Below are 14591 nucleotides of genomic sequence, written 5' to 3' on the forward strand. Positions count from 1 at the left end.
GGGGTTTTACATAAATCCTATTGTTTTAGGTATTGCATATGATTTTCTAAGGGGATACTATTTATTGGATCTAGATGGAGATGATCAATAATTGTGTATTTATAATAATAATCGAAATGATGTTCCTGACTTCTGGGAAGGGAAATGCGGTTTTCAAAGTCAGTGCAAGATGTTGGCAGATGACAGAATGTAACCCCTGTAACAGCTTGTTTGCCAACACCAACCTCTGCAGAAAATCCAGTGCCATGGGGAGCTTCAGTCAGCAATTTGACAAAAATCTGGGAACACGTGTGGGAAGGAAATAGCACCCAGGGCACCTGGACAGGGATGGAAGGAGAATATTCCTTACCATGGACACATCAGAACAATAGTGCTGAGAATTGTAACATCTCCAAACCAGATCTGGAAATTACATCAGGAAATATTGATCAGCTGACAGATTGCACTGATACCCCCTGGGGCTGTCAAATTCCAGCAGTATGGAATGGCCCTCAGACAGGACACTGGGAATGTTTGCAGCCAGTTCAGGGGTGTCTGGGCTGGGCAGGGAGCCCAGGCCTCCCACAGGACCCCTTAGAGGTGGGTATAAAATATCCAGATTTAACAAGGTCAAGGCCAAAGGATGCCAGGACCAAGGAAAAGTGGGATTGCCCTGGGACAGACACTTGAGCTGTTTGGAATGCTGAGGTCCAGCGGCTCCTGGCTGTGGCCCAGGCTCTGAGGCTGGGCTGTGTTTGTAGAAATGATTCTGCCTTTCTCAGGGACACCTGGGCTGAGCCAACAAACAAGGAGCCTTGGAGAGGCACAGAGTGTCAGCAGGACACGGTCAGATCCTTAGGAGCCCCAGGATGGGTGGGAAGGGATGGAATTTGGAGCACACGTTTGCCCCTGGGAGAATCAGGAGCACCACAGACACTGGGGGTATGAACGTTCCGTCCCTCGTGCAAGGAGTCACCACTGGGAACCCGACTGTGGGGAAAGGTTAAAGGGGATGGAACTGGGAAACATCCCAGTGCGGGAACTCCAGCGGGATGGATTTTAGAATCCATCTCTGCTCCGCAAAGATCTGCCTTTAGGAACAGACCAGCCACACACCATTGGGCTCTGCCAATGGGAACTTCAGTGAATGCAGCTCCTTTGGGGTTTGCTGAAATAAAGGAACAATTGCCAGCCCCAGCTAAAATGACCTTCCAGAGCAGATTGGCTTTAGCCCTATTGCTGCTACATGGACAGGGAGTGTGTGGATTCTTGAACTGAAACAGCAACACTTGTTGTGTGCACATTCCAAATGTGATGCTGGATTGGATGATCAGGTAGAGAGGATAAAATTGGTTGCTGCATCCAGCAGGGAATTAAGGGGAGGGTTAGACAGTAACTGTTTGGATAAAATATTTAGAGGACTTGGATTTTCCCTGACTGATGGCTGGTGTCACTTTTGCAAAGTCTAACTGGGATCACAGCACTACTTGTGCTTATGACACTTGCTTTGAGCTGTGTAAAGAACATGGCTGTGAAAGCAGCTGAGGAACTCGTGGGATGTGAGTAAAGGAGCAGAGTGAGGCTTCTGAAGGCTTGAAGGGAAGAGAAGCTTCACAGCCCTCCAAGGAGGGGAAATTTGCCAGATGAAAAACCGTTTGCACCTGGTGGGTTCATACAATGCTTCTTCTCCAAAAGCCACTGGCCATGGACCCGCCCAAGGCTGATTCTGTGGGCAGCAACCAGCCCAGGTGTGCCAACTTTCACCAGTTCACCGGGCAGTCAGGGCTGGCTTTGGGGTCAGCGACCACCAGGGACCCCCAAAGAGACCCCCAGGGCAGAAGAAGGGATGTGCAAAGGGGTGGGGGAAATCTGCAATGATTTTGGGGCAATGATGATCGTGTGTGTGTTTCTGGTGGGACAATCTGGGAATGTGTCTGTGAAGCACAGTCTGCAAACAGGAACATTCCTGAACTCGGCACCCACGGCTTTGGGAGGGGCTCTCCCCTCGTGCATCTGGCCCAATAAAGAATGCTGCTGCTTCGTGCTGCGCTGGTGCTGAGGAGGTTTTGTTTCACTGAAGTTTTGGTAACACCTCTGTGCCTGTGTCACAGAACCCCAGAGCAGCTGTGATGTCAGAAAGGGGCAGTGTGACATCACAGAGTGGGCTGTGACATCACAGGGTATTGGTGTGACATCACAGAGAGGGCTGGGCCATCCCAGAACAGGCTGTGACATCACAGAGTGGCTGTATGACATCATGGAGTCAGCTGTGTGATGTCACAGAAAGGCCTGTGACATCACAGGTGGTGTGTGACATCACAGAGTGGCAATGACATCGCATAGTGAGCTGTGTGACCTCACAGAGTGAGCTGTGACAGCACAGACATGGCTGTGATATCACAGAGCAGAAGTCTGACATCATAGAGTGGACTATGACATCACTGAGTGGCTGTGACATCACAGAATGGGTTGTGACATCCCAGGGTGGCTGTGTGACATCCCAGGGGGTTGGATGCCATGGCAACCCTCAGCAGTTCCAGTGCCCTTGGAAACCCCCCCAGGCCCCATTGCTGCAGTCAGGCTCCGTGGCCACTTGCCCGCAGAGCTGTGGCTGCCCTCGGCTGCCATGGCAGCCCTCAGGACAGAGCGGTGCCGGGCTGGTGCCAGCTACAATTGCAGTGACACTCGCTGATGCCCTCAGGTGCCACGGCAGCGGCCACAGGGACCCGTTCCTCACTTTGGTGCCACGGACACCAACGCTTGGCCCCGCTGCCATGGGCATTGGCACGGTCACCTGCACTCAGGGCCCGTGGCCGGGCACTGCTGCCATGGACACGGGCACGCAGCCCTGGGCCACAGGTGGCTGCCGTGGCCACCAGCACAAGGTCCCGTGGCCAGGGCCGGGGCCATGGAAAGGAACCCGTGGAGCCGTGGTGATGCTGGGTGGCCATGGGGTGCTGCTGTGGGCTGGGCCACAGGGAATTTCCTTGCCAGCCCTTTCTCTGGGGCTGTGTTGGGCTCTGTGCTGAGCACAGCGTTGCTCACACTGAGATGGTTTTGTTCTTGCTCAGCTTGCACAGAGCCAAGGCCTTTCCTGCCCCTCGTCCGGCCACGCTGGCGAGGGGCTGGGGGTGCGGGGCAGCTTGGCAGGGGTCACAGCCAGGACAGCTGACCCCAACTGACCCCAGGCATATCCCAGACCACAGGACATCATGGCCAGTGCATAAAGTGGGGGGAACAAGGAGGAAGGGGGGACATTTGGAGTGAGGGGTTTTGTCTTCTCAGGTAACACTCAGGCAGGATGGGGCCCTGTTTTGCTGGTGGGCAGGGTCAGCACCAAAGACACAGACACCAACTGAAGGGGTTGTGCCATTTATAAAATGCAAATCTGCAAAAAGTCACAAAAGCATAAGCTCAGCAAAGCACATAATCATTAGCAAAGAATCTCAGCAGGAGCAGCTCAGCAATGCCCCCAGTCATCCCTGCCAAAGATTGCCTGCAGTGATTAACCAAGATGCAGCCCCAGTTCCCCTCAGACTTTACCAGCACCCAGAGCCACCCATCAGCTGGGGGAAGCTGTCCCAGCCAAGGACTGGAGAGCCACTCGCGGACACTGGGAATTCCTGCAGCTGCCTCCAGCCACAGCTGAGGCTCCAACCCCGCTGGGAGAGGGCCCAGCTTTGACAGTGCTGGAGAAACAAACTGACAGCACTTCTAGAGCGGGAACATCTGCTTTCATCCTCCTCTTGGCTTCCTCCTAAGCCTGGCCAGGGCTCAAGGAGGAGCCAAGGCAGCTGCCTTTGACCATACAGCCCCAAACAAGGCCAGATGTTGGATTTCATGTCCGGTTTCTAAATACAGAAAGGTAAATCTGTGTTTCACCAATGCCTGGTTACATAGAACATATTGTTAAAAGTACTTTGTTAATGAGTTAATGAGTGGGATACAAATATAACATTTGGTTCGAATGTTCATCAGGAGGTCAGCTGTGGCCCAGGGCCTGTTGTTCAGGCCTCACTCAGGGCCTGGTGTTCAGGCCTTGGAATTTCAATCAGTGCTTTGACCTGGACATGAACTGCAACCTTCATAACAATTCTTCTAATAATGGAGTCTTAGATTTAGGTATCAGGCATAAAGGCATCACCTCTTGTTCTCCAATTAAGTGCTGCTCAAGGTCATCACTCAGAGCTATAATTCACATTCCTTTTAAAACATGCCTCATTAGTTGCTATTCTCTGTTCTTTATCAAATCCCCCTTTTTCGTGAGACTGTGTCTCTTTTTAGACAAGTCTCAGTGCTCCATTTCCCAGCACAAAGTGTCACAACAGCTCTAACATGGAATCATAACACACCAAGTGCTCACACTGCAGTGATTACAGTGACTGCCACAAATGCATTTCGCAGCAGCCTCCAGTTTGGCAGCCCCAAAGCCAATCCCAGCAAGGAGAATTTTCTTCTTTCTACCACTCTTCCACTGCTCTTTCCATCGAGGTGATTCCTGACTGTTGGACTTCAAACCCATCACTGATACCAGTGCAGCATTCCTGTCCTAGAATAGCCCAGGCTCCTCCTTGGCCAGCAGGCAGATAATCCAAGGCCATGCGGGTCTGCAGAGCCCCCGTTCGTGTTTGTTGGAGCTCACAGGATGTGCTGTTGGATATTTTAACAGTATCATTTGCTGCTTCTTCTAATAATCGATTCAGCTCGTTAATGCGAACTCCACAGGACGAGGCAGCACATGTGGGGCACAGGGTGAACCAGAATCTTTGGCTTTCTGAAATCCAAGGCACTCTTTGGGTGGAGAATGGTCTCTTAACATGAAACTCTTCCTTGCAGTTGTTGCTGAAGCACCCTAAAGGGAGGCATCACTCTTTTTCCTCAGTCTCATTGGGGTTAGGAACAATAAATCCATTGTCCATGGAGCTGGCACCTTTTTAATTCCAGAATAATGTCCCCAAGGTCCTTTGCTGTTCAGCTTTACCCCCGTGTCTGGGGGTAACAAGGCTTGGTGGGGTCCTTTCCCCTTCGGCTGGAGAGGTGCCGGGTCCCAGTCCCTGAGGGGCACCCAGGCTCCTGGCTGGAATCCGTGTGGAAGTCACTCAGAGTCACATCAGCCTTCACATGGAGCCCCGTGGATCAGAGCATTTTCCAGAGGGGCCGTGGGGGCAAACAGGGAGATTGGGTCTGGCAGGATCTGTGAAACAATATCCTGTAACATCTCCTTGTTCTCACACAGAACACTTGGCTGCAGGGACACATTCCCATCGTTCCTGCCCGGGTTCCAGGGTTCAAACAGTGCTGTCTTTCCCCGGAGCTGTTCCTTCAGCTGCCTCGGGAGGGCCATTGGGCCTCTGGACCCACACTCGGGCTCCATTATTAGGACTGCTGGATCCAAACCCTTTCTCTCCACCAACAGTGGTCATTTGAGGTGGATCTCCTTTTTTCACAATTGTTTATAAACCTGCAGTATCAGTAATTGTGCTGGCCTGTCATGGAGTTAAATAATCCAATCTTGTTCACTATTGTTTACCAGAATTCCTTTGATTTCTCCTTGATAATCTGCATCAATTCCTCCTCCCATGACATGAACACTTTGCAAGGCCAAGCTCCAGCAAGCAGTTATCAAACCAAAGTGTCCCGGAGGAATCTGAATTCCTATTCCTGCATTGATAACTCTCCCTTGCTCCTGATTTATCCCAATTAATCCTAATGCAGGAAGGCCCAGCCCTGCAGCCTCTGGGGTGGCCCTGTCAGGGCCCATCGCACCCAGAACGATTTCCCAGGAAGTCCAAGTCTCCCTGTCCATGGGTGGATTTGCAGACTGGGTGCAGCCGGGCACACCCAGGGGTTTCCATTTCCCCAGCGGGCCCATTGTTAAGGCTATGGAGCACATCTGGGAGATGGGTTCTCCATCAGGACGGGTTCCCATCTCCGCATTTTTTCAGCTGCTCTTTTAACAACCCCTTCATCTGCTCAACCAATCCTGCAGCTTGTGCATAGTCTGGGATATGAAAAACCCAGCAGTCTTCATCACTCTCTTTTTCACAGGAACAGACAAAGCATTCCAGATCACAGTATCAGCAAACCCTATAAAAACAGCCAATTCCATCCCTTCCTCCTTTATTCATTGTATGCAATCTCACAGAGTTTACCAGTAACCTTTGGGTCCTGGCCAACCATTTTCTGGAGGGTATTTAGTGTTACATCTAATTATATAGTAGTATTATATAATAATAATAGTGTTACATCTAAAGAATTCGTATTGTCAGCACTATTTCACATTATTATTTATATACAATATAAATATTCTTTTATATATATATCAACTAGGATATTATTATTAGTTCACTTGCACAAAGACATTTGAGCTCAAGATTAGAAACTTCTTCTATTGCTCCATGTGGGAGCATTCCAACAACAATTGTTCCTTCTGTTGGTGCTGCTTCCAATACGCTGTTAACAAAATCCATCCTCCTCTTCCCAAACCCACAAGCTCTTTTCCTTTTTTCATATCCAATTTTTGGATGCATTTTAAGACATCCAGCGCTTCAGCTCCTTTTAACCAACTGCCCCACTGCTCGCACGGTGCTCCGACCGCAGCCCACTCCAGAGCCAGCGAACTCCAGGGAAGCTCTTCCCATCTGGGATTTCGGACAGGACTGATTCCTTACATTTACATTTAAAAAGTGACATTTTGGTGCGATCCGGCCAGACTACGCCAGTTTTGTTGTACCAGTGGGCAGGGCCAGCACCAAAGACACAGACACCAACTGAAGGAACTGTGTCATTTGCTACAGCTCAAAGCAGCAAAGAATCACAGCAGGAGCAGCTCAGCAATGCCCCCAATCATCCCTGCCAAAGATTGCCTGCAGTGATTAACCAAGATGCAGCCCCAGTTCCCCTCAGACTTTACCAGCACCCAGAGCCACCCATCAGCTGGGGGAAGCTGTCCCAGCCAAGGACTGGAGAGCCACTCGCGGACACTGGGAATTCCTGCAGCTGCCTCCAGCCACAGCTGAGGCTCCAACCCCGCTGGGAGAGGGCCCAGCTTTGACAGTGCTGGAGAAACAAACTGACAGCACTTCTAGAGCGGGAACATCTGCTTTCATCCTCCTCTTGGCTTCCTCCTAAGCCTGGCCAGGGCTCAAGGAGGAGCCAAGGCAGCTGCCTTTGACCATACAGCCCCAGACAAGGCCAGATGTGGGATTTCATGGCCTTGTCTGGTGTCTAAACACAGAAAGGTCAATACATGTTTCACTAATGAGAGGATACATCAATCAACGCTAATGATCATGCATATTTCGGTAATGAGCAGATACAAAGATAACCTTTGGTTGGAAGGTTCATCCAGAGGTCACCTTTGGCTCAGGGCCTCTTGTCCAGGCCTTGGCACTTCAGGGATGTGGTTTAGTGCTGGGCTTGACAGTGCTGGGTTAATGGTTGGACTCGATGAGCTCAGAGGTCTTTTCCAACAGGAAGGATTCTGTCATTCCAGGATTCTGTCTGCTGCATTCAGCCAGGTCCATGGCATCAGCATTACTTTGGTCAAAAGGCTCCTCTGGCTCAGCTCTTGTGGCCTAAGGCTTCAGCTCCTTCAGCTCCTGGTGCTGAGCTGCTCATGCTGAACGAGATGACTCGGAGAGAAGAATACAGTTCATCCAATTCCTTCTGGCACACGGAGAGGGGAGGCTGTGAAAACAGGAGCATTGTTTGCTGTGGCCTCCTCTGTGCCCTTCACGCCTTTCAGCGCTTTGAAACAGCCAAGAGCTTTCTCCAAGAGTGCAATGGAGCAGCTGTTCCTGCTCCCAGCTCTCGCCCTTCCCAGTCTCTGCCCTTGGCTGCTTTTGTCCTTCTTGCTGTGCCCTCTGTGCCCCCGGGGCTCGGTGGCTGCTGCCCAGGGCTGTGGCACTGGCACAGATCCAGTGCTCGAGACCCTCCTTTCTCTGCCCTCGGAGCTGCCTGCTCACAGCAGCCTTTTCCACCTGGAAGCTCCACATGGACAGGGAGTGCCCACCTCTGCTCCTTGCACACCCTCCAGGAGCCCAGGGCTGCCATCTGCAGTCCCTGCTGGCACTGAGGGCTCCCAGGTGCCCCAGGCTGCTGTGACACCGCTGCCAACGGGAGGGAACAGTGGCAGGGGCTGTGCTGAAAGTCAGCTCCATTTGCTGCTGCTGCTGCTGTGGGGGTCATTTGTCCAGCCCTGCCCCAGAGCCAGGGATCAGATCCAGGCCCTGCTGCTGCTCCCTCGGGATCAGGCACAGTTTGGGTGTTGCTGTCAGTGCCAGCAGGAGCGGGCGCTGGAGCAGCGGGTGCTGACAGTGCCCCGAGCCCCGGGGCCCGAGGGGTGCCTGGGCTGCGGGGCTGGCAGGGAGCTGCCCCTTGTTCTCCCTGTGCCTCACGCAGAGCTGGGCCGCTCACAAGTGGGGCAGCACAGCAAACAGGGAGCCTGCGAGTCTCTGCCAGCCCTGTCTGCTCAGAGATTGGGCCTTGGAGCTGCAGGGGGACAAAGGCAGCTGCTTCTGCTCCCTCTGCATGTCCCCATGTTCAGCAGTGCTGCTCCATCATTTAGGATATGTTTTCTGTTTAAATAATTAGAAAAACAAAAAAGAAAAAACCCAGAAAATATTATGAAACATAAAACCAAAACCCAAATGTGGAGTGAAAAGTCTTTTGTAACTCTAGATTAAGAGGTAACTGATCTTTTCAAAAAGACAACTCAGGTATTTGTAAATATGCTGAGGGCATTGATCCATCTTACTGACCTCAGCAGTCCTTTGTTAAAGATTTTGGGCTTTGTTTCCAACACTGTTATTTTAAATTGTGGTTGAAGCAATAGGAAATTGCTTGTGCCCTGCCAGCTCCGAGCAGGACTGGCAATCTAAACTCTGTCCCACCCCAACTCATGGAGAAGATGCCCTTCCTTCTCACCCTGCAATGAGCTGCACATTCCCTTGGAAATTGTCAGGGGGTTCTTAAAGACACCAAGTCCCACTCAGGGCTTTTTGCTCTGCTTTGGTCGTGGAGAAGGGCGATTCTTCATCCATCAGCTCCAGACTGCACTGCCTCAGGAACACGGCCCACTCGCCAGGTTGGGCCCACTCGTGGCACTTCCAGAGGAGGAAGAAAGTGCAATGGCACAATTCCAGCCCAAAAAGAAGGAAGAGTGGGACAGACAGAACACCCTGTGCAGATCCAGGCGTTCAGCTGGGACTGTGCAGAGTTTGGGTTCTTGCCAGTGGGATGTGTGTCCCTGCCTGCAATCTCTTGGCCTGCACCAGAGTCTCACTCACCTGCAAAAGCAGAAAGCTCCGTCGCTGTGCTCGCAAGGGGCTCGTCTGATGCAAAGCTGTCAGAGCCCTGTGAGGGGAGAGCGGGCCCAGCCGTGCCCGGGGCTGAGCCCCAGCAGAGCCCTGGCAGAGCCCGGAGCAGCCTCAGCATCGGCAGAGCCCGGCTGTGAGGAGAGAAAGCAGAACCCACCCGTCAGCTGAAGCCTCCTGTCCCCTTGTCCCAGCCGCCCGCAGTGCCCAGGCCGTGCTGGCCGTGCTCAGAGCTGGGCCCAAAGCTGCCCAGCATTGCTGCCTTTGGGAGCAGAGCAGCAGGGCAGGACATGTGCCCAGCCTGCAGCCAGCCATGGCACAGCCACCTCCTCAGCAGCTGCCCAGAGCCCAAAAGCAGCTTGGCAGCCACTGAAGAATTCCCTGCAGCCGCCCCAGCAAAGGGGGAACCTTTGGTGCCCGGCCAGGCCGTGCCATGCCCAGCTCTGGCAGCATCCCCCTGGCTCTGGACTCACCTGCACACTGGCCGTGGAGCGTGTCTTTGGAGAAGGTGCCACAATCAAAGGCCATCATCTTCAGCTGCCGCTGGCCAGCTCCAGGAAGAGGTTGTCGGCCTTGAGCTCGGCCTTGGTGGCTCCAGCAGCAGCAGCCCCACCTGCTACAGCTTCTCCAGGGGCTCCTTCTCCTTCCCTGGGGCCACACCAGGCTCTCAGCGTTCTGCCCAGGGCCCCAGCAGACAATCAATGAACCAGACAAGCAAAACCAGAGGGGATGGTGGCCACCAGGGCTTGCCAGAGCAGGCCTCCAGCTCAGCTGCAGCCCAAGAGCTGCGTGTTCCCTTCTGATGCTCCCTGCTCAGAGCTACAGGCAGGACAAAAGAGTCTGCTTTGCTTTGCCACTGATTGCCAAGAGATGGGTGGGGCTGTTCCCTGCCAGGCCCCTGGATCACACTGTGCCCGTGGCTCTCTGCCATCCTCTAGGGCACATGAACACCCTGCAGCCAAGGGTCACGGAAGAGCTCTTCCAAGGACGGCCTGGCCAAGGGCTGCATGGACAAGCACCTCTTCAGAACATCCTGGCATTCTGGGCACAGAAACCAGAAACCACCAGTCAGCTGCAGAAGGATCCCGCCCGCTTTGCCCCCCGTTCCCGTGCCCAGGCCATGCTGGCTGTGCCCAGAGCTGTGCCTAAACTTGCCCATGCATTCTGTGCTTTGGAGGCAGCAGGAGAGCAGGACATGTGCCACCTGCTCAGAGCTGCCAGAGCGGGATGCTCCTGAGCCCGCTGCTGCCTCCCAGCACTGCTATTCCCCCCGTGCCGCAGAGATGAGGTAGCCACCTGGAGAGAGCCGTCGTGGGAACAGGATCCGCCCCCAGATGATCTCCTGGCCCCTCCTGAACGGGTGCTTCCCCACCACCAGGTGGTACAGCAGGAGGCCCAGGGACCAGATCGTCGCTGCCTCGCCGTGGTAGCGTTGGTGGTGGATCCACTCGGGTGGGCTGTACAACAGGGTTCCTGTGGAACACAGACTGAGTCCATCAGGGGATGCTGCTGCTCCCAGAGCCTCGCCCCAGCATCCCTGGGCACGCAGGGGCTGCACCAGTGGCACATGGGGTGACCCGCTGCCCTCCTGCCAGCACCTGTGACTTGTGTACAAACTTGGGGTTGGAAAAGAGGCCACTGGTGTTGGAAAAGGGCAGTGGAAGCCCTGGGGAGGCCCAACCATGACATGCAAATGAAAAACCCACCCAGTGGTGGCGAAACCCCACTCTCCTCCCTGCCTCCAGTGCCCCAAGAAACATCAAGAAGCCAAGGCAAACCAGGGCAGCAGAACAGTCCAGGCCCTTCCTCGCCTGCACACCAAACCGGCCGGTGCACGGGGTCTGAGCCCCCTCTCTGCTACCCCCACGGGAGATTTTGTTGGGCTGGCTGCCCCCGCTCCAGCCCCAGCCCAGGGCAGAGTGGGTGCTGAAGGCTGGCAGCAGGGCTGGGAACTGCCCCCTCCCAGCCCCACCCAAAAGCAACTTGGCTTAAGAATTAATCCCATCCCGGCAACAATGAGGGAAAGCCCCAGTGCCACACCCAGGCTGGGCCATGAGATGCCCAGGAGCATCCCCTGGGAGGGCTCACCTGCAAACTGAGTGTAGGCTGTGTCCTGGAGGAAGGCGCCGCAGCCAAAGTCGATCAGTTTCAGCTGCCCGGTGGCCAGGTCGAGCACGATGTTCTCGGGCTTGATGTCCCGGTGCAGGACCCCGCAGCTGGTGCAGTGCCGCACGGCCTCCAGCACCTGGCCGAACAGCCCCCGCGCCTCCTCCTCGGGCAGGAACCTCCGCTCCGCCAGCAAACCCGACAGGTCCTGACACCGCTCCGGACGCTCCAGCACCAGCAAGAAGCTGCTGGGCAGCTCAACCCACTCCAGGAGCCGGATGACACCACGGAACCCAGTGGACACCTTGTCCAGCAGCACGATCTCCAGGGGCGCACGGGCGCCGTCGGGCTGCGGGAGGAGCACGGTGCCGTCAGCGGGGCTGAGGCCGTGCCAGGGCTCTGGGACCCCTCACCCAGCCCGGGACGCTCTGCGCCCCCCGCTCAGCCCCCGCCCGCTCTCCCTCCGGGGCTCCCGGCGGCTCCCACCCCGCCGGGCCCCGGCTCCTCGCCGCCCGGCACGCCCCAGCTCTGCCGCTGGCCCCGCTCACTCACCAGCTCGCCCCAGTGCCGGACGCGGTCCCGCGGCACGCATTTGATGGCCACCTGCGAGCAAGGGGCAGCAGCGGGCTGAGCTCACCGCCCGCCCCGCCGCACCCCGGCCTTCTCCTCCTCCTCCCTCCTCCTGCACCCTCCTTCTCCTCCTCCTCCGCCCTCCTCCTCCTGCACCCTCCTTCTCCTCCTGCACCCTCCTCCTCCTCCGCCGGCCCCGCCACTCACCGGGGCGCCGTCCGCGAGCCGCGTGCCCGAGAAGACGCTGCCGAAGCCGCCGCTGCCCAGCAGCGAACCCACCCGGTACCGCTCCTGCAGGGCCTCCTGCGCCTTCCCTGCGGGCGACACGCGGCCGTCAGCGCTCGGCCCGGGGCCAGACACGGCTCCCGACCGCCCCCCGACCGCCCCGGCCCGGGCATCCCCATCCGAACGGAACACCGGCGGCTCGGGGCCGGCGGCCGCGCTGCCGAGCGGCGGAGCTCGGGCCGGGGAAGCCGCAGCGGAGGCGGCGGGAGCGGCCGCGCCCCGTGTGTCCTCCGCGGGCCCCGGGAGGAGCCGGGGCCGGCGCCGAGGGCGGAGCCGAGGGCGGAGCCGGACTCCGCGTCGGGGCCGGGGCCGGGGCCGGGCTCGGGACAGGCGGAGCCAAAGGGTGGCGATGCTGCCCCAGCCCCGGGCACCGATGCCCGCCCGGCAGCGCCACAGCCACAGCGAGAGCCGGGCGGAGGCGAGACCGCGGCGGGACGCCCGGGGCCGGGGAGGGGGCGGCCCCGCCCGGGGCCTGGGGCGGGCCTGGGGCATGGCCCGGCCCGGCAGGGGGAGGGGGAGAGACCGGGAGAGGAGGGGGACACCGGGAAAGGGACACCGAGAGAGGAGGGGGACAGCGGGAACGGGAGGCGCGGGGAAGGTGCGGAACAGAGGGAGAGGAGGAGCAAGAGCAAGAAACGGAGAGAGTCTGTAGAGTCGCTTGTGATCGCTGCTGCCGCTGCTGCCGCTGCTGCCGCTGCTGCCGCTGCTGCCGCTGCTGCCGCTGCAACTGAAGCGCCGGGGCCGTTTGTCCGAGTGTCCGCGTGTCCGAGTGTCCGCGTGTCCGTTCCCCGCTCGCCCCACGCTCCCCACGGCCGAGCCCCGCTCGCCCCGGGGGCAGCCCCTGAGTCTGTGCAAACACGGGAACTTTGCCGTGTCCAGCCCGGATCCAGAGTCCTGGCTCCTGCACGGTGGCAGAGGAATCCCCTCGGCTGCTGCTGTGCCTTGTCCCTGCTGAGGGTCAGACACTGCCGGGCCACATTCCCTGCCTGTAGAATTCGTGCCCCACCCAAGCTCTGCACTTTTGTCTCCAGCATTGCTTTCCAATAAAAACAGGGGAAGGCAAACTGTGTGCAGCTCACGGTACTTCAGAGTGTCTAAAACTTGCTAAGGCACAGATCTTAGAGGTGAGATCCATTTGGAATGCATGGGATGGAGAAGCAGTGCAACATGAAAAAGGGGAGCACAGAAATAGAGAGGAAAACACCTCGGATTGTTTCTTTCCATTTTCATTTCACTTCTGGAAAGCTGTTTCAGTTTTCTGGGAATCTTCTCTGCAGTCCTGTCTGCTCTTTTCAAGAATCTTTCTGGGAGAATGAGGTGCAGCTCCTGTCACAAGATGTGCCACCAACTGCAGCTTCTCTTGGCTTCCCACACTGTGAGTGCAGCACGAGTGCTGCAGCAAAGCAGGACAAATGTTGGGAGAAGTTTACAAATTGTCCTTTCTTTTCCCTGTGGGCTGGGCAGTTGTGCCATTGGTGAGGTTTTCATTGTGGCTGTTCTAACCTAAGAAATCAGGAGGTGGAACCAGGAATTGTTAGGCACTGCAACCCTGGCTGAACTCAGAGAAAGAATCCCCAGAGCCTGCAGCCAGAAATGGAGAGCTGTGTGATAATCATTCCCACATCTCCGTGGACATCTGGAAAGTGATCTAGAACATGAAAATGGGCTGACAGAGGTACTTTGTTTCTGTGTTCAGTTTAGATCAGTCTACATCTCTTGCACTGCTATAAATCAAGAGCACAATCAGTTCATGCAAGCTGGACCTCTCAGACACTGAAATAATCTGAAAAGGAGAAATGCAGGGAATGATTTTGTGAACTTTGTCTTGAAGAAGGGTGATTTTTTTCTAATAATTTCTAATCCATTTCCTCTGCTTTTATCCTTCCTAACAAGGCCATTTGCATCCCAGATCAAATGAGAACCCTGAGCTTGTGGAAGTGCCTGAAAGATGCCCTGTTCTTCTGCAGGGACACTCAGGCTGTAACAGGAGCCGAGCCCTTTCTTGGGAAGCCTCCTCCCAGCTGGAATTTGTGCCGTGCTGGGAGAGCAGGAGGGGGAGAGCGATGGGATGGGCGCTGTGTGGGAGGAGCAGGAGGTTTGGGCCGCAGGACGTTCCCTCTGCGCCGCTGCCCCGCAATTGGCGGCCGTGCCCAGGGCTCCAGGCTTCTGAGCATTTCAATCTCTGCTAATCATGATGCCTGTGACAAAAATACTGAGTTCACTGTCACGAAAGCACCGTGGGTAGTGCTGATCGAAAGAGGCAATTGCGGTTTTCTGATAAAGTTCAGGTGGCAACCAGAAGAGGGGCAAGAGCAGCCGCGATCTCCAGTTCCC

General features: G+C 56.0%; 1 pseudogene across 1 annotated transcript in view; it reads right to left on the reverse strand.

Moving 5' to 3' along the window:
* Nucleotides 1-8951: 8951 nt before the first annotated feature.
* LOC309583700 (olfactory receptor 14J1-like) overlaps nt 8952-14591 on the reverse strand; it is a 30805-nt pseudogene continuing 25165 nt past the window's right edge. Inside the window, exons 2-4 of the transcript in view lie at nt 12180-12231; nt 11889-12005; nt 8952-9086 (exon numbers count right to left, since the gene is read on the reverse strand). The product of the transcript in view is annotated as an olfactory receptor 14J1-like (transcript). The remainder of the gene's footprint in view (nt 9087-11888; nt 12006-12179; nt 12232-14591) is intronic.

Source organism: Coloeus monedula (assembly GCF_965178545.1).
Source record: "Coloeus monedula genome assembly, chromosome: 32".
In the NCBI taxonomy this organism is placed as follows: Eukaryota; Metazoa; Chordata; class Aves; order Passeriformes; family Corvidae; genus Coloeus; species Coloeus monedula.